Source organism: Macaca fascicularis, chromosome 9 (assembly GCF_037993035.2).
Source record: "Macaca fascicularis isolate 582-1 chromosome 9, T2T-MFA8v1.1".
NCBI lineage: Eukaryota > Metazoa > Chordata > Mammalia > Primates > Cercopithecidae > Macaca > Macaca fascicularis.
The window spans coordinates 1,987,597-2,007,201 of NC_088383.1; the positions used below are offsets into that span (position 1 = coordinate 1,987,597).

Sequence of the window (19,605 nt, forward strand, 5' to 3'; positions counted from 1 at the left end):
ACTTGTCCATGGGGGTGGCATCTCCCGTGTGCCTCTCTGGATTCTGTCACCTGTTCCAGTCCTGGGAATGGGCAGACAATTCGTATCCTCAGTTCTGCCCTTATAACATTGCATTCCCAGAGCATCGGTGCCACCTTTCGAGCTGCGACAGTGTGCCCTGTGTACCACATGCAGTAACTTGCAATTAAGAGACGCTCCATAACACTGTTTCAAATTGAGGAACATGCAGCGACTCTGCCACAGACACTGACACCACGTTGCACTGAGATGCCCAGGCATCTGGAAATCAGGAGTGTAAGGAGACATCACTGCTTCCCTTTTCCCTTCTCACTTGCACTCGGGGGAGTGGGGTGTCTGTACCTAAAAGCGCTTTCTCACTGGATGTCTTTCCGCAACATACTTGCTCTTGGTTCACATGCCCCTGTTCATGCCCACTTGTGGGGGCGGAGGGCAGCCAGAGCCCCACACCATCCCCGAGAGTCGGTATGTGAGGCGGGTGTGGACAGCGGGTGTGGACAGCGGGTGTGGACAGCGGGTGTGGACAGCCTCCATCGTTTTCCTCTCCCTCTCAGTGTCTCCATGGGCACTGCCAACGCTCGGTCTTTCAGCCTCCTTTGCGGCTTGGGGCTGCTGTGGCCTGCGGGCTGCCAAGGGATGTCCTGTGGGTTCCTGGGAAGGGCTCTGGGGTGTCCAGCACCCTGGCCACCCTAAACGGCTCGCAGGCTGGTAGTTAATCCTTCTTGAATGACCGCTGCTGATTCCCTGACATTACCAACAACCTGCGGTGGAACTACAGACATTCCTCCCAGCGGACGCCCTGAAAAGGCAAACAAAACCCCTCCGCCAGGAAGGTCTGCCCCTGCTGGTGCCGCCTCCACTGCGCTTCTCCGAGCCCGGCCTCGCCTCCCTGCAGGCCCCGCGCGCACGCGCTTCCCCTGCCTCCCTCCAGGCCCCGCGCCGGCCTCCCTCCACGCACCCACTGAAAGGCTCTGCCTCCCTCCACGCACGCGCTTCCCCTTCCCCCCTCCCGCCCGCTAACACATATCCAGCAACCCCCACGTCTAGTTTTCCTGATGGAGTAAGTTACTGAGGACAAATCATTTTCCAAATGAGACAACTAAGAGCTAGAAATGGACAGTAATCACTCAGGGTACTGCACAACTCCGTGGGAGGGAAACACGCTTTTAACCTCCGGGTTTCATCCAGGGCGTGTCAGATGCCACCGTACTTATTTTCCAGAGACACTGACAGCCCAGGGAGGGCCAGGGGGACGGACTGAGACGTCTGCTCCTGCCTCAGACACACAGTTGTCGGCTGGACCGAACGGGCTTCACCTCATTCCTTTTGGTGCAGCCTCTCCCAGGGCCGGCAATACTGACCTGAGAGGTGACGGATAACTTGGAAAGTCTGTTACTGTGGCGTTGGGAAGACCTGCAACTCACATTGTAAAAACATGAATTTTATTATGATAAAAAGTAAATATTGTTGGGTGAATATACATGGACGTGTATATGTATAATAGATCATATATATTTCAGATGCATAACAAGTGATTTGTTGATTTCATAGTGTGTGTGCGTGTGTATGTGTGTATTTAGAGGCACTTTGTAAGTGTGCAACTTACGGTCAAAGTCTAGGACTTAAAATATCCTAAATGAACGTTCATAATTTTTTTTTTCTTAAGGGAAATATTGATGAAACCCACTCATTGAAACAAAAAGTTGGTAATGATAAATGTTGCAAAACGATTTCTTTACTTTCTGGTAGTAGTCACAGAAACAAAGAAACGTGTCCCTTATACCTTATTGAAGTAGCTGCGTCAGAGACACTTGATTATTCCAGGAAAGACACATGGCAGGATGAAAATGTGAAAAATGAACACTGAACACTATGGGAACGTCGGGTCATAAAGATGATGAAGGAAACGGTGCATCCCTCTGATGGAGTGTGCTGCACGGATGGGGCTCAGGACGGGGAACAGGAGCCTTCAGGGCTGAGGCGGAGCAGCCACTGCCGCTGCTCACTGCCAGGCAGGCCTTGCTGGGCATCCCAGGAGGGGGCAGCTGAGCTGTGTCCCCGCTCAGCCACTTGCGGGATGGGATCCTAGGCGGGTTACTGACTTCTTCCTGCCTTCATCCTCTCATTCATAAAATAAAAGCAACAATCATATCTGCTTCATATTAAAGAAAGGTTATTGGGAGGATGTTAGAACAGTGAACATAAATATGTGTTAAACGTGCAAAACTAAGAATAACAGCCAAATAATGTGTGAATAATCAGAGTGAGGTTCTATAGGAGAATGTTTAGCTGCTGCAATCTCCTAAAGTCGATGTCAGACCTGAGGGCTGCAGGGAGGCCTCTGGGAACGGCCCAGGAATCAGCTCTGCGAGGTGAGTGCGTTCCATAATATGTGTGCCTTCTCTACTTCGGAAAAATACATTCTTTGAAAGATCCATTTTTCAAAGCCTCCAACCCCCTTGTGAACAAATCGGCAAGTGTTAGGGCCCCAGCAGCCTCAAATTTACCAGTCATATGTGTGTGACTTGAGAGGGAATTTTATGCTGGATTTCAATGAATGGCTGCATCTGTCTGCACTGGCTGCACTTGGCTTCCTGGACTTCCTTGGTCGGCATTTTGGAAGCTTTGGTGGCACTAAGATTTTCAGTAGGAGCTATTTGTTATAATATGGGCTTGACCAATATGGATCTGGCTTGTAGTAAAAAGTCAGAATAAAAAGCTTATACAGCCTAGCATGAAATAGTCACAATCGTGATAAACTGTGCAAATATCGTTGGCCAAAAACCTCAAGTTATTTGTGTCAAGCCCTTTGGCTGTGTTGCGGTTGGGAGGTCACAGAGTCCATCCCGGTTTTGATTTCTGGCCTTTAGATCACAGCGTGATGCATCTCCTCTACTTGACCGGTCCCGGAGGTCACATTCCACTCACTCATCAACTGTAAGTGAGTAAAAGAGGTGAAAATTGTCATAGGGAAGTCCAACACTTAAAATAAAAAAACTGGGAAAAGTTTAAATCATTCATGTTGGAAAGCTCCCTGAAGACCTTTTCTGCTGTCTGCAAGATTTCAGAAGCAAAGGGCCTTGGTTCTGGAGGTTTGGGTTTGGGGGGTACATGGATGTTCTGGAGGTTTGGGTTCGAGGATGCATGGATGTTCTGGCTGACAGCCTGGAGGCCTAGGGTTAGTTACTCAGTCTCTGAGCTGGTGGTGTCTCATCTTTAACAGCTGAGATAACACCACTTTCAAAGGACTCTGTCCAGCACCCACGGTGCCATGCATGACAGAACGTCGTGAAATGCACTTAGTAAGGACTCCTTAAATGAGAAAGGTGAACACGTCTGGCAACGAGGGAGGCCTTCGCAGGGAGTGAAGGGAAGCCATGTCTCTGATCCCTGCAGGAAGGGAGAGGCCAGCCTCAGCCCTGAATAGCAGCTCAGAGGAAGGGGCTGCAGAGTTCCATGTGGGTCAGAGTTGAATCTGCTCAGACTTGGAGCCCAGTTAGATGAAGATGTGGAGTAAGGGCTGCATCCTACCCACCCCTGACTTTGGTAAGAGGCTGTGAGTCAGGGCGGGTTTCTAACTCTTGACCTGAGCCCTTGTGCACAGATGCTTCTGGGCTGCAGGATCCAGGCCTGAAGGTTCGCAGGCATGTTAGGACAAAATTGCCATTCGGGGTCTTGGCAAATGTGCAATATCGAATTAAATGAGTTAATAGGTAGTTGGGGAATTATGAGAGAGGCTCAAAGTCCCACTTCTGCCTCCGAAGAGAAGAAGAGTCCCTGTTTTCTCATATCTGTCCGAAACCTTCTGTGAGTGCAGCTCTCAGACCCAAGGGCCCCTAGACACCCCCACCTAGAACTGCTGAGTGCATGGTCAAGGCTTCCTTAGACAGTCCTGGCTCGTGAGCCGTTGACTTGTATAGACTTAGGCATTTAAACTTCTTTTTTTAAAGTTCATGAATATGTTAAGGCATGATGTTTGAAGCACATTTAGACATTCCTCTTAAAGAAAAATAGTTTTAACGGTGCACCTGAGAATGACATAAGCATAACCATATTATCTGTTAAATGGCCTGGAATTTCCCCCCTTCATTTTTATTTTTGAGATAGGGTCTTGCAATCTTCTCCAGGCTAGGGACCTCTGGGCTCAAGCCATCCTCCTACCTTGGCCTCTGGAGTAGCTGGGACTACAGGCACCACCATGCCTGGCTTCCCTGTCATTTTTATCTCAATTGTTCAGAAGTTTCATGGGAATGAAACAAGAGGGTCTTAGAAACATTTAGGTGATTGTTTAAACACTTGCAAAGCCCTACTGCCACAGACACTCCTATTACTCATTTTAATTTTTTTCAAGATGAAAAGAGTGTTTCAAGGAAGTGAAGTGATGGTCACAGGGCAGCCATGAAGAGGATGGAGAGAGTGTGGGTGAGGCCCAATGAGTGCTCACAAACTCAGACCTCATGGGTCACTGTGGAGTGGAGGGCCCGCACATTTCTTTGGCATCAATCCTGTTCTCAGGGAGCCCCTCTATCTGTGGAGGAGACCCCCTGACCTGCCTGCTCTGGAAAACAAGGAACCTTCACACTCGTCAGGCGGCTGACACCTCCCCTTCATCCCAGCGCTAAGGAGCAAGGCTCAGGGCCTGAGACCATTTCATCAACATGCTATTTTTAATTTAAAGAATAAGATAATAAACAAAGGAGGAGGTTTGGACTGAAAACCTGCACATGAAGGTTCAGACCAAAATGACTGTTTCCTGCCGAAGGCTCAATTTCTGTTTGTAGCTGTGTTGGTTTGGTGTCTTTGGAGGAATTTGTCACCAGAGTCCTTAAACAGAAGTTGCTGACATGGACCACTCCATGCTTCAACAGTAGGACTCGTTTTAGGCTTGCAAGATGGAAACAGGTGCAAAAGATTTGTTTAAAGGGAGTCTGACATGTTTAAAGGGAGCCTCCCCCAAACGATAGAACATGCTGGTACTGGGCGGGGCTGGGCTGGTGCTGCCTGGTTGTGAGGAGGTGAACATCTGCCCAGGGAGGGGTGTGCAGGGCTGTCAGCCACACTGAAGGGGGTCCCAGACCACAGGAGCCCTGGGGACGGGCAACAACGGGACCTGCTGGGAAGAAGGCAGGAGTGTCCTAGCCAGGACCCAAAGCCACATTCCCCCCAGGTGGAGCTCCTTCTGGCCTGCTGGTGCCTCATGGATTTGAAGCTCAAGAAGGTGGCTGTCTACTTGCTGTTGGATTCACTTTTCACCGTTTAAAATCCCCACTACAGCTATGTATTTGTGTAAGTCAGCTTTGGCTGTCACAGTGGGGAGCAGTTATGCCCACGGCTCCTGCACCTGCCCTGGACGCAGCACACACAGGATGAACTCGGCGAGGCTGCTCTGCCTCTGCAGATCCAGGCTCCGTCCCACCTCCTGCTGAGGGGCAACCGATAGGCCAGGCTTCCCTGGGTCTCCCTAGGAAGCCAGGTCAGACGCTTTTTTAGCATGTATTTTTTATGCGGTAAACAAGGCTTTATGTCTTTTCACAGACAGCAGAGAACAGCCATACGGTTACAAGCACACTTTTCCTCCAATTCTTCCCTGTAAACTTGGATTCTGACATCCAGGAGACACCAAGGGAACAAACTGGATAATTGGAACTACAGCACAGGCCTAGTGGCTTTAAAGGCCAATTTCTATGTCTTCAAATTCCGAAGGAGTGGGTGAGTGCAGATGGCAGGGGCTTGACTGAGGGGCCGGTCACCCAGCAAATGCCCAGGGCAATGCCACAGGACATCAGGGTGTGTGACTTCAGGGTGAGGGACCTCGGGGTGAGCATCCTCAGGGTTATCGTCCTCGGGGTTAGTGTCCTCGGGGTGAGTGACATTGGGGTAAGCGTCCTTCGGGTGAGCGACCTCGGGGTAAGCGATCTCGGGTTGAGGGTCCTTGGGGTGAGCGTCCTCGGGGTGAGGGACCTCAGGGTGAGTGACATTGGGGTAAGCGTCCTCCGGGTGAGCATCCTCAGGGTGAGCGTCCTTGGGGTGAGCGACCTTGGGGTGAGCGACCTTAGGGTGAGTGACATCGGGGTGAGCATCCTTGGGGTGAGCGTCCTCAGGGTGAGCATCTGTGCATCTTCCCTTCCAGCACTCAGGACAGTAACGAGCACAGGGTCACACTCAAGGTCGCAGAGAACCTCTAGGCGGGCAAGGGGCCTGCCTGGGCTTGCATCTCCCTCTCACCTGTTGGCTTTCTCCTTTTCAAGTCCCTTTTAATCCTCTACAATATTTTGAAAGCTCAGAGCTTGAAAGGACTTGGGGGTGCTCTACCCTCCCTGGAGTCCCTTTTACGTGTCTGGTACGGTTAGCAAGTCGGCGTAGTTCACAGCCAGGGGCTCAGGTCCTTTTAGGAGGGCACCTTTGCTTGCAGGTAACTCCTCTGTGGAGTTTGCCCGAGGTGCGGCTGGGCAGTAAGTGCGGCCCCTTTCCTTCCGCATCTTGGCTGTTCCAACACTGGGAAGCTGCTGTCGTTTCTCCACCAAGCCCCTCTCCCAGGCACCTGCTCCCCGCTTCCCCGTGGCCACCTGCTCCCCGCTTCCCCGTGGCCACCTGCTCCCCGCTTCCCCGTGGCCACCTGCTCCCCGCTTCCCCGTGGCCACTTGCTAGTGTCCTGTGTCTAACGTCCCGCCTGGACCCTGGTGCCCGGGGTTGTCTTACCCACTGGGTAAGACACATCCTAGCACGGAGGAGGAGAGCGCACAGGTGCCCACGTGGCTGGAGGTGGGACTGGCTCCCACACAGGCATTCAGGCCAGTGCTCACTGGGTGCGGACATGAGCGAGTGAGTTCTCCTGTCCTTTCCCATCAGCTTCCACCAGTCACGATTTGGGGCAATTCTCACAATAAGAAGCGCAGGCCCTGGGCTCCGTTTCCGGAGAGGCAGCTTTGAACACCAAATAGGGGGCAGTTGGTGTTTTATCTTTCCGAAGATAACCCAGCCGTGGAGAGAGAAAAGCCATCGAGAAGCTGCCCTCTCCTTCATCCTTGGAGGGGCGACCACACATTCCAGCAGCTGGGGACCATCCTGGCCTCATTATTAACAGCGCCGTCTCACTTTTCAGAGTGTCTTGGTTTGGGTGATAAATGATGTGGGCACCCTGTTTAGAGGAGATCTGTGCCGGGCGCCACAATAGCCAAGGAGTCTCTGTTTCCCTCCCTGTATTGTCTCATCAGACACATATCTTTCCAAGCAGAGCTCATTAGAATTTTGCATAAATGGAATGAGTAATGAGAGATTTACCCTTGTGCTATTAGTTTGGCTTGAAATCTGTCCTGGACCGAATGGCTGATTTCAGTCAAGGTGATCGGGTGCCACTCGGTGCAACTCCTGGGCCCTTAAAATCTCATTTCGTGTGACCTGGTTAATTGAGGTGTTTTTATGTTAATGCCTCATTATGGCCATGGTGGGAAGAGCTTCGGTTACAGAATGAAGAGCACTGTCTGCTGGGAGCACTCGGGTTTCCAGAGCCTAGAGCTGCAGACTGTTCTGACGCACACACGGCATCTAAGCCACTGTGCCACAATCTGTCTAAGCCACTGTGCCACGATCTGTCTAAGCCACTGGGCCACGATCTGTCTAAGCCACTGGGCCATGATCTGTCTAAGCCACTGTGCCACAATCTGTCTAAGCCACTGTGCCACGATCTGTCGTTGAATGAGGAAATGTTCCAACGACCGGATCACTTGGGCTCAACACGGAAACTGAGTGCAGGGGATGCTGCTGCCTGGACGACTGGATAACTGTTCCTCCTTAGGCTGTGGGTTGTCAGTCTCAACATTTGTTGACATGTCTTTGGCATGCTGCATTTTCTCCCACTTAGAAATGTTCAAAGGCAGGAAACTCCCTTCCCACAGACTCCAGTCAACAGCAGGCCCAGAGCAACCTTAGCCACTTAACCTGCCTGGCAGAGCAGGCAGGCTCCAATGCTGTGGCCGGCGACCCCACTCCCCCAGGCCTCCCCAGAGCAGGCAGGGCTCCAATGCTGTGGCCGGCAACCCCACTCCCCCAGGCCTCCCCAGCCTGTTTGCTGAGCACTCATTTCCCTACATATTCTTTCCTGTGCAATCCGCCATTCATACAAACTGCTTGGTGTTCTGGTCACTTCTGGAACATTCTTGCATCGTCCATACTCTGTTCCTGAGCTCCTCCTTTTCCTCTCCTGCTTGGAATAACCTTTGTCTCCTCCCTCATCTGCTTCCATCTTTGCCCATCAACACCCTTCTCCACACACACACATACAGGGGCCAGTACAGGGTCCTCTGTAAAGACTGTGCAGATCGTCTCAGCCAGGGCTGGTCCCCATCACCTGCCAGGACTCCCGGGCCATGCACTTCCCACACACTGCACTATGTGTGTGTGCACTTTTGGAAGTGAAGACAGAGCCTAGGGTATTTTTCCCACAGCGTTCTCCTCTAAAGATTCCCAAGAACAGGGCACCCACTGCGGGACTGAAAGAGCGAGTGAAGAGATTTACAGCTTTATTAGAGAAAGGCTCATCCGTCATTTATTACCTCCTCCCAAATCTTCAGGACAGTGTTGCTTTAATAATTCACTGTGAGTGTGCTGGGAGGAAACGTCTGATGCTGGCTTCTGGCTAGAGGTAACTCAACGTAGCAAGCATGTTTGGGTCAGGCCCTGGAGTGAGTTTTCAGGACACACACACACTTCAAAAATAAACACTATCCTTTCATAGTCTACGAAGCCTGCAGCGGGGAACTGCATCCTCATCAGATCCTGTAATAATCTTACTTGTTTTGGCCAGAAATTGGCAACTCCGTGGTAGAACACAGTATTCTCACCAATAGTGATGGGTGTGTGTCTATGAACAAGGGGTTAAGGACCCCTGGAGTCACAACTTAAATGGGGCTGAGAGAAGTGGGAAGCGTCAGGTCTGAAGGCAGCCCGCGGACAGGAATAATGTAAGGACGCAGTAGCCTCATCTCAGGAATGAAGGGCAGTCTTCTCGTTATAGAAGCCACCTCCGCCTGCAGACATGTCTCCAACTTGTTTTCAGCTGATTTATTTTGTTCAGGGAGAAAAAGTTTACCTTATAGTAGCGATGAAATAATTTTTATGTCCAAGTCATGCAGACCAGAATGCATTTCTCTCAAATTCATTTCCTCAAAGCAGTCTATTTTAAACCAGAACACATGTGTTATGGTTCTTAATGTCCTTTTCCCCAACAACTTGTGGAAGAAAATTCTCAAAGAAAATATTGTTATGCCTGTTATGATTCCATTTCTTCCTCTGACGGGAAAGTCCAGAACTTTAAGAGGCAAACTAATAGAGCTTAAAAAAGAATATAAAAACCCTACACCAGGAATTAGGCCACCTAGATTCTAGTCCTGGCTCTGCAGTGAATTATCCGTGTGACTCTGGCAAATTGTTTGGCCTCGGGGTCATGGTTTTCCCACCTGTAAAATGAGGTGATCACAGGGCATGGTCCTGTGGCTTCTAAGAGCTCCACTGTTCTGCAATCCTCCAGTGAGCAGAGCTCTCAGAGACCCCGTGGCTGCACACAAGGCTTCTGCTACTCTCAAGCAGCCCAGTCCAGCTTCACAATGGGGCCTGACAACATGCATCTTACATGCAATCAAATACTATCACCCAGCGAGGCCCGGGTTTTTGGTGTGGCTCCCTGTGAACAATCCTCCCAGCCACAGAGTCGCAGGTGAAAGAGCAGCGCACTCCGCAGAGACTCAGGGTGTGAGGCGCATCTATGCAGCGAGGGAGGGCACCCGAGGGCAGACAGGTGGGGCAACAGCAGGGGATGGCAAAATGAAATTCCCGAGCTTCGGTGCTGTCAGCCAGAATACAACATTCGTTCCTTAACAGACACATATTTATGTGCCATGCAGACCCTGGGTGCTGTCATACAGAGATATTTAAAATCGCTTTGAAATCTGTTTTCTCAAAGAGAATCATTTAACCTCACTCACAAAAGAAGAGTTGCAGTCAGTCAGGTGCAAAAAATGTGGACAAGAGCTCCACAAAGGTGGAAGAACATGGAGGAATAAGAGAGCACTGGGTGTCAAAGACCCAGAGGCCTCAGCACGAAGCCAGCAGCTCATCCACAAGCTCAGACGCGAAGGAAGGACCAGTGTCCGTGCCTTCCCACCCGGGTTTCCTCCCGTGTTTCTGCGGAGTCACCAAGGGTCTCGCCTCGAGGAATGGCAGCCAGATAATTCGCCAAATGAAGACAGCAGCCTGGGAAGCCATTTGCACTTTAAGGACATCAGTATCCCCTGAAAGTCGGTCTTAGAAACCAACCAACCAAACAAAACTGACCCCAAACCAGAGACCCAAAAGGACCATGGGAATGGGGTAGTCTTTTTGCTTCCTCCCCACGGTTGGCCATTCTTCTCTGTGCAACCTGGGATTAAGCCGGGTTTGGGGTATAATTTCTGAATGTCAACTCCATCTCCAACTGCAGTTAACTTCACTCAACTGCTTCTCAGGGTTCAAACACATTCTGTGTCCCTCACAGCCTCTGTTAGCAAGACCAGAGAGCAGAGGGGTCCCCCAACACCATTGCCAGGTGTATCCTGAGAAGCAGTTGAGAACATTATGGTGACTGTAAGAAATTTAAATTGCATGTATTTACAGAAACAGAATAATATTCAAATCAGTACGTAACGAAGACGGCCAGGGGCAGATGGGTTCTCATGGCATTCAGAATCACTGTGGCAAGGGCTGCAGATGAGAGAGTGAAAGGCCACAAAGCCCATGAGGCCAACACATGATATAGCTCTTTAAACACGGCCTGAATGCAGGGGGGGATCACAGCACTGTGGAGATGGGCTAAGAAGCATGTGGTTATCGAACGTTGCCATTCATCACAGCTTCATTTGCGTGGAAGCAGAGATGACTACACTGCTACAGACAACATTTTGTGTGTTTTCCATGCTTTGCTTTTCTTATGGGATAGACAGGATTTCTCATTCACAGAGGAGAGCAATGGGATATTTGTGTGAGTTTACATAAAGAGAAACAAATAGCGCTAGCACTCCTACCGAGATGGGTCTGACCCCAGATGCAATTAACTTTTCCGAGGATTCAGGCATCTCTTGGTTCTAAATTAAATCTTATTTCTGAGAACTTTAAAATTGTGTTTCATAAGGAATCCAACTGACCTGACTGAGCACATTTGGGGGAACTCTAAAAGGATGAAGTAGGGTATGGAAAGAAGAAAACCAAACAAACTCCATGAAAAATTTCTAAATTTATTTGAAAGGCAGAAGAAGGAGTGAGCTCGAAAGATTTTGCAGTGATGAAAAGTTCAGAAACTCCCAGTTTCTGGGCGAACTCCTTGAAGGCTGCAATGCACAGGGCCAAGGGGTCCGAAGCAGGGAGTGGGGTCTGTTTGCCCTCAGATCCACCTGGGTCTTTGCACCCACGATGGACGCTGTGGGAGAAACATTTGGTGTTTTTGTACAGACTCACCAGGTAACTCTCGGCGAGTCAGGGTGGGTCATGGCAAATGTTTGGTGGGTTAGCCTTACACACAGATCTTATTTGGAGATACTGAGATGGATAGAAAGGAGAGAAAAAGACATCATAACTGTTTCTGAAGAAATTGTAGCTTGGAAATGATAGCTTCGTTTGGATGAGCAGAGAAACGCAGGCAAGGAAAAGAGTCACATAAGAAGGTGGTGGGGCCGAGTCTGAGGCCAGATGTGAGGGGCACACTCTGTAAGCAGAACCTCCCTGAGTCAGAGGAGACTGCACTGAACGGTGCCCTCTCAAAAGGATTGTGCAAAGGGTGGCTGCGGTCAGCCTGAAAGACCACTGCCAAAGAGCCAGGAGCCCACACTAGTGTAGATGCCTGTGTGCTGTGATCACAACGAGACAATGATAAGACCCTCTGCAGGGAGTGAAGTGAGTTTCAAAAGCACATCTTAACAAATTTAAATAGGAGAAGCAAACTACGGAGTGATGCTCCAAAGCACAGATGAAAACTCCATCTATAGACTCCAAGGTGTTAAGTCCAAAATAACATTCCTCTGAAATCCATGACAGAAAAACAGACTTCTTTCTTAGAGAAGTTTTCTGAGAAGACGATGGAAAAACTAAAGACACCTTTCTTAGCTACTAAATGTTTTCTTAATGCATTCAAACTTCCAGGGCCTGTACGAAAACCTAAAAACATTTTTTTCAGAACTCAGAGAAGCATAGAATGTGAAGTGTTTGTTATAAGATTCAAAGTTAAAACTTTGTGGTGAAAAATGTATTTCTTAATATACACACACACATATATATTCTCTATATCTGGAATAACATAATAATAGTTCCTGGAACTTTTCAAACAGAAAGAATAAGTGGGGCACTTTTCTTAAAATATTTCTGTCTAACTGGATTGTAGAAAGTGTTAGATTTCCTTTTTCTCTTGTCTCTTAACTAAAGGTTTATACATCTCACCAAATGGGAATAGTGTTTTAATCACTTTTTAGCCACTCTGATCCATTCATTTTGATTATTGTGTAAACCCCAAACTGTTGTTTTATTTTTAATTATTAAATGGTACTGAGACAGGTCAGGTTCTGGCAAACAGGAAAAGTTGATTTCACCGAAAGATTTTGCAGTTTGAAAAGTTGTGATGGAAATGCTTCATAAACAGGCAGCAGAGTGAGCCCAGAAGCTCAGGAATGCGTGAGTTCTGAGTGTGGGTTCTTATCCTTGTCTGTGCTCATGGGTGGGAGATCAGAGAGGACCTGGAAGCCAAGGATAGTGCGAGTTCCGAGTGTGGGGCCTCATCTGTGCTCAAGAATGGGTGGTCAGAGTGGAACCAGAAGCCAAGGATAGTGTGAGTTCTGACTATGGGTCCTTGTCCTTGCTCATGGGTGGGTGGGGACTGTGGGATGAGGAGGGTGGAGACCAGAGAGGATCATGTCGAGTCTGGAGGGCCAACAGTGACACAGTTTAAGGAACAAAGCCAGATTATGTTTCTATGAGCAGGGAATGTCTGCCAGCCTGCAGCCCGGGGTGCGAGCCTGTGTGAGCGTGTGTGTTGGTGAGTGCATGAGCGTGTATGTCAGTTTGTGTGAACGTGTGCCTGTGAGGGAGATAGAGAGAGACAGAGAAAGAAGGACACACAGCAGCCACCTGAATGAGCACACCAAGATCAACTTGACTCCATGGATGACAAAGTCAACCCTCAGCATTGAGCAACATGAATGACTCCATACATGGGATTTCATGGGTACAGCTTTGCCTTTCCCCCTTCTTCTCTTTCCCATTCCTTGCACTTGACACATGGAATTCTAAATAACAGGCAGGTACCAAAATCCATCATAGAGTGAAATAATATATTTGTAAAAGTGCTGAATCCTTGGGAAAATTTAGAATTTTCCCTGGAACAAAATTCTATAAATTCTCATTGCCTCATACAATGGAATATAAGCAATAACTCAAAGCCATCGTTAGGTTTTTGCTTGCTACATTAAAATGTGGACTGACCTTTCTCACTTTGCGTACAGCACAAAGTCAACAGAGAAAAGGGAGGCACCACAGGAGGGACCCACAGATGTTTATCAGCACGTCTTTAAAGAAGTGAAGACACCCCAAGGGTCCTGCCCAGACCTCTGCTGGCTGGAACCAGGGTCCTGATGGGGATCATCATGGAAAATGCAGCCAGCGCTTATGCCCCATGGGGCTGGGCTGGGGGTACAAGGGCTTCAGTCCTCCAGGGGGAGGCCAGGTGTGTGCAGGACGGACGTGGCAGGGTGGCCTCTTCCCCGGGATGGATGGACTGCAGTGTGGACTCTGCCTGGCTTGGACACTCCCACACCCACTCCAGTGGCTCAGCCTTCCCAGAATGGCTTCCCTTAATCTGTTTCCCATTCCTTTCCTTTTAAATTGAATCAGGCCTGAGAGGATAAACACTTACAAGTGAAATAAATCTTGGTATTTGAGGGCTATTAGGCTTTTCACCTGCCTCTTCAAAAAGTCTCTACGAAAACAAAAACAGAAACCCATGGAGGCTGGTTAGAGGAAGCAGCACTTTAATTTCAGCGCGGTGCTGATAGCCAGGCCATCAATCTGCAGGGGCAGGGGATGGGCCAAGGCCTCGGCAGGGGCTCTCTGTGGCCTGGACCCGCGGTTAAATGAAATGAATGGCTTGGTTATAAACTAGTTGGAATGAATCAATTGAGTCGAACAAGGAGAGGATCATGTGCTGCGAGAGTGAGAACTGAATAGGTTTAAAGGAAGCATACCTTGAAAGCTACAGCTGCTGCAAGCTCTTGCAATCATGAAACTGATGAGCAGTTAATTTGCGTGAAAGTAGAGGAAGGTCTAATGGTGGTTGGGTCATGAGAAACAAAGGCTGTGGGGTGCTGATGGAGCCCATCAATCTTCTGGGAGTAGCCGGACGTTCCCGTTCCCTCGTCACATGGGTAAGGACACGTACGGGACCGTGAACCCGCTGGGCTTCTGACACACAGTTAGCTGATGCCATGTGCACCCCAGCCTCTCTCTCCGTGCAAGCATTATTTTGCTAATTAAGTTGTATACACTTTAAGGTCAAAGACTCTGTCTTAGACCATTTTACGTGGTGGGCAAAAGAATAATATGATATCACTTATGTTAATTAAGGATACTATTATAAGTATCATGGTAACATTAACAAATGTTTATTGTTGATTTCTCCAGCAAGTGATCATTTCAAACAATAAATATGTTGAACTTTGACATGTGAAAGTTTCAGCTAATTGTGATCAAAGTCTAAAATGAAGAAATTACGTTTTTTTAAACATGCTATTTGTATCCTAAGGCCTATTTCCCAGCTGCAGGCAGCACACTGAGAGCACGAGCCTTAGTCCCTCTTGCCTCCCATGGGTTATGACATGGCGCTTTTTTTTTTTTTTTTTTTTTACGAGTCTTGCTCTGTCACCCAGGCTGGAGTGCAGTGGCATGATCTTGGTTCACTGCAAGCTCCACCTCCTGGGTTCAAGCGATTCCCCTGCCTCAGCCTCACTAGTAGCTGGAATTCGGGTGCGTGCCACCACACCTGGCTGATTTTTGATTTTTAGTAGAGATGGGGTTTCACCATGTTGGCCAGGCTGGTCTCGAGCTCCTGACCTCAGGTGATCCACCCACCTCAGCCTCCCAAAGTGCGGGGATTACAGGTGTGAGCCGCCGTGCCGGCCGTGCCATTGCTCTTACAGGGACTCCAGAGGCGGCTTCTCCTCCTTGCCTAAGTAAAGAAAGAGTTTCCCTAATTTCGAGTCATCTCGTAAATATGACCATTATTTGCATATTCTTACACAGCTATCTTTGGGACTTGATTGGATCCCAAAGCTAACATAATAATAAAGCTGGATCCTAAATTCTCAGACCTAAACTTTGGCACCACCAAGACAGCCTCATTATTCTCTTTGATTGATTTTATAAGAGATTAAAGTTATGCATTAGATTCAAAAAATAAATTTTCAATAGTACAAATGCATTAAATTATTTAAATAATCATATTTTTTCTGCCAAAAAAAATTGAGACAACGATTTTTCTGCCAAGAGTATAAAGACCCCTGCCTGTGTCCAAGGCTGGGGTCAGCTCAGCCGTGAGTTGTGATGGGGACTTGGGGCCAGGCAGGAGGGGGCTCAGGTGCCACAGGAGTCACGCCCTTGCTGAGGGGGGGAAAAGCTACCCACCCTGTGCCTCCACTCCTTTCCAGATTAATGAAGTTTGAAGAGGAAAATATTAAAGTTGCCAGTGCGTATACAGTGATGGTTCTAAACAGAGCAGTTTAAATGTTTGCTTGTCACATATGCCGTTAGATTCACAGCCTACTTTTAAAGGCTCTGAGCAGATGGCACTTTGCTTATAATATCATTTCTGCTCAAATATAGGGTAAAGGAATGCCTCAAAACACAATTATTTTAAGTAAAACAATGTAACCAAAAAGAAGCCTTCGTGTCGTCCCATTGTCTGGGCAGCAGGATGTGAGGGAGCGACTGTGCTGATTGGGATTTGTGGACATAAACCGCCAGTGAGGGCCTGGGGGGCTGAGTCCCGGTGAAGCCTGTGGGCTGTTCTGACCACCCTGTGCCACCATCAGCCTCACACCTCATGGTGCACTCAGCCTGGCTGCACCCTCGGCCAGGGCTGGGACCCCAGTGGGAACTGCAGCCTTGGGCATGGGTGGGCAGAGTTGGGGACATCCTCATTGCCCTGACCTTCCCTGCTGTTCCCTGACCTGATTCATGTGGGTCCCACTCGGAGCTCCAGACCTTGGGGTGGAAAGTGAAGGACTGGAGACCCTGAGCTGCCATTCCTCCAGACAACACTCAGGGATGGCTCCAAGGGCAGGTGCATTTCTCACTAAGATCTGCACCAATGGAAATGGAAGGTATATTGGTGACTTGAAAACGTCACTGTGGCAGGAAAGCACAGCCCAGTGGGGTCCCTCCCCACCCCCACCTGGCCTTCTAACTGTCATGTCACACACACTCAGCATCCCATCCATCTCCCTCCTGCAAAAAATAAAACAATAACTGAGGGTGATTGCTCATTAAACGTAAAGGGAACTCCTCCTGTACTGGCTCAGTTTGAGAGGGGAATGATGACTTAGGTTAGCACTGACTCAACCCTGACCCTATCTCATCACTGACATCACAACGCCTTTTTATATGCCTTCCTGGTTTCCCTACTTCTGTTACCTAAGCTGAGAGATGGAGAGCTCTTTCCAAACATTTTAAGGTAAAAAAGTAGTAATGATTGCAAACTAAAAAACATTTTCACAAAAAATACAATTATATATATTGGAAAATAAGTCATGTTACTTCCTCAGTATATTTTGTAGGTGATCAGTGACTATCTGAAGCTGGTGATGCAAGGGGAAGAAGAATTTCCCAAGACAAGTGTTGGTAAAGAAAGGGAGATTTGTTAGAGAAAGTAGGAAAATATGTTGCAAGAAAGCAATGGGCAGGCCAGCAAGAGAGGAGCTGGCTGCCAGGAGACGAAGGCTTGCTGAGGATTTTACAGGATGGTGCTTGTGCTGGAGAGGGCAGTACTGATAATGCCCAGGTTGCAGTGAGCTAACTTGCATTTTTCTATCAGCTGAGGCGTTTGATGATACATTGAATTGTTTGATGATAAACTAGGCACAGGAAGATTGTAGTTATATGAGTTACCTGCACAGGAGGGCTCTGTGTCCTGGACCATGAAGAAAGATAGACTTAGAGCTTATCTGCTTCCTCTGTTTCTTTTCCTTGGTCCCGGCTGCCTGACTTGTTTTCCCTAATCAGGACTCCACAGCACCCCTTCACCCAGACCCAAGGGCAACAATGTCTGTGTGTGCCTCTCTGGGGTTCTTTACACACACAGGGGCATCTGTATTCATGTGATATTTGAATAAACAGACATCACTACAATACCCTCAACAGCACATCTTAGAGAGCATCCCACCTCGTAGACCTGCCTATTGTTTTGTGTGGACGTAAAATATTCTGTTGTGATGACGCCCTGCAGTTCACCTAACCTGATGGGTGTTCAGGCTGTCCGCAGCAGGCTTTTGCTCTCAAGAAATGCTGCAGTAAACATCCTTATTCAAAATTTGATTTGCTGCCTAAATGCATATGTGTGCAAATATATGAGCTGTTTGCTAAGATGGACTTTTTGGGCTAGAGATACATGGATTTCAGATTTCGATAGTGTTAGATTGCTCACCAAGTAACATCACCTCTGCAATTAGGTAGATTTCTCTATTCTCATCTCTGAGAAATTTTAAAAATCATACAATTGATGACTCCACTATTAAAGAAACGATGATTTCAGAAAGAAAGAAACGTGGGGGTTTTTTGGTTTTCTTTTTTGTTTATTTGTTTTTTTTGTTTTGCCAAGACTGCTCACCAGTCTTTGCTAACATCAAGAAATTGCTATGGGAAGAAAACAAAGCATTGCACATTAAGGTGATAGCTATTCTTGGTCAAAAGCCACTATAAAAAAGCCAAATGAAATGAGAGATTAATTTCCATTGCGAATTTGCAGCTAATGCCACAGGGCTGTGCAGCTTCTTTTTCTCAGCTTGTAGGAGCACGTGCTCAGCTGAAGTTTAATGATATTTTCTTGCACGAGCCACAGTAACAGAAAAAGCCTTGTTTTGATACCTAATTAAATGTGAACAAGCCGTTTTGGATGTTAGCAACTTATGACATATCTGCTTCCGGATATTAAATACAAGTTGTCGTGTGTGGGTGTAGAATTGCTGACCCAAAGCTTTTGCGTTAAGAAATAAAAACTCTGCATTTGGTCAGACAGGGTGGCGAGTGTGGGGTCCCGAGAAGAGAGCCGTGGAGCTCCGAATATTGTAAGATGCAATGACAGGCATCAGAATTCCAGAGGTGGTTACTTGGTGCCAGTCCTTCTACAGTGCAAGGGGTTCTTGAGGGCTGGCGAAAAATAACTGGAAGGAGAGAAAGGCAGAAGGGAGGGAGAGGAAGGCAGCCCCTGCTCTCCTCCTTGCTCTTTCTTGTCCCCATGCTCAGTGGAGCACTGCCCTACTTTGCACAGCCCACGTCACGGAAGTCCGAGGCCCGCTGACCACACTGCCTGGATGTCTTCCACGATCCAATCCCTCTGGGCCGGCCCTTCCTATTGCCCCCTCCCCAGCCTGCACGCACACTGTCATCTGGCTCGGCCGGGTCTCGCCGGTCCTCCTCCCTACTCTTGCACCTTGACAGTGCTTTCTCCAGGGGCCACTGCGGGTCTCATCAAAACGCGCATCTATCCCTGTGCCCGGCACTCTGATGACACCAGGCAGATTTGCCCCACCTGCCCCTCAACCCCTTGCTGTGCCCCTTTCCTTCTGGGCGTGGGTGACCCAACCCTCTGCTATTATGGGCTGAATGGTGTCCCCCCAAATTCCCATGTTGAGCCCCTAACCCCCAGGACTTCAGAAGGGACTGTATTTGGACATAGCTCCTTCAAAGAGGCAATTAAGTTAAACTGAGGTGGCTGAGGTGGGCCTTCATCTGATAGGACTGGGGTCCTGACGAGAAGAGGAGATTGGGGCACAGACACACACAGAGGGATGACCCTGTGAGGACACAGGGAGAAGACGCCCTCTACAAGCCAAGGAGAGAAGCCTTAGGAGAAAGTAACCCTGACCATATTTTGACCTTGAACTTCCAGCCTCCAGGACGGTGAGAAAATGCTTTTGCATTGGTTAAGCTGCCCGGTCTGTGGTCTTTTGTTATGACAGTCCCAGAAAATGAATACGATGGTTTATTATGCCTGGAACTCATTTCTTGTGTCTCAGAGTCTATGTCCTTGTTCTCTGTGCTTGGACCTATGCCATCCAAGTGGGAACTGCCGGCCCCAGGCTAGGACGCATTCTATGACATGCACAGCACGTCGCACCTGTGAGGTTTAATGCTGACTACCTGTTGTAGGGATAACATTTGGATCTACTGTCTACTGGGTTAAATAGAATGTACTGTTTACGCCAACTTCACGTAGTTTTCCTTTTCACTGTGGCTCCTGGAATCGTTTCAGGCCACACATGGCTCCCCGTGTGCTCACTGGGGCTGGGTAGGCTGCTTGTCCTG

The 19,605-nt window shown here is 48.6% G+C and overlaps 1 protein-coding gene across 1 annotated transcript in view; it reads right to left on the reverse strand.

Annotated features, from left to right (window-relative positions):
• The window catches only part of ADARB2 (adenosine deaminase RNA specific B2 (inactive)), a 527,763-nt gene that overhangs the window by 465,198 nt on the left and 42,960 nt on the right, over positions 1-19,605 (reverse strand). The gene's annotated exons all lie outside the window — the stretch shown is intronic.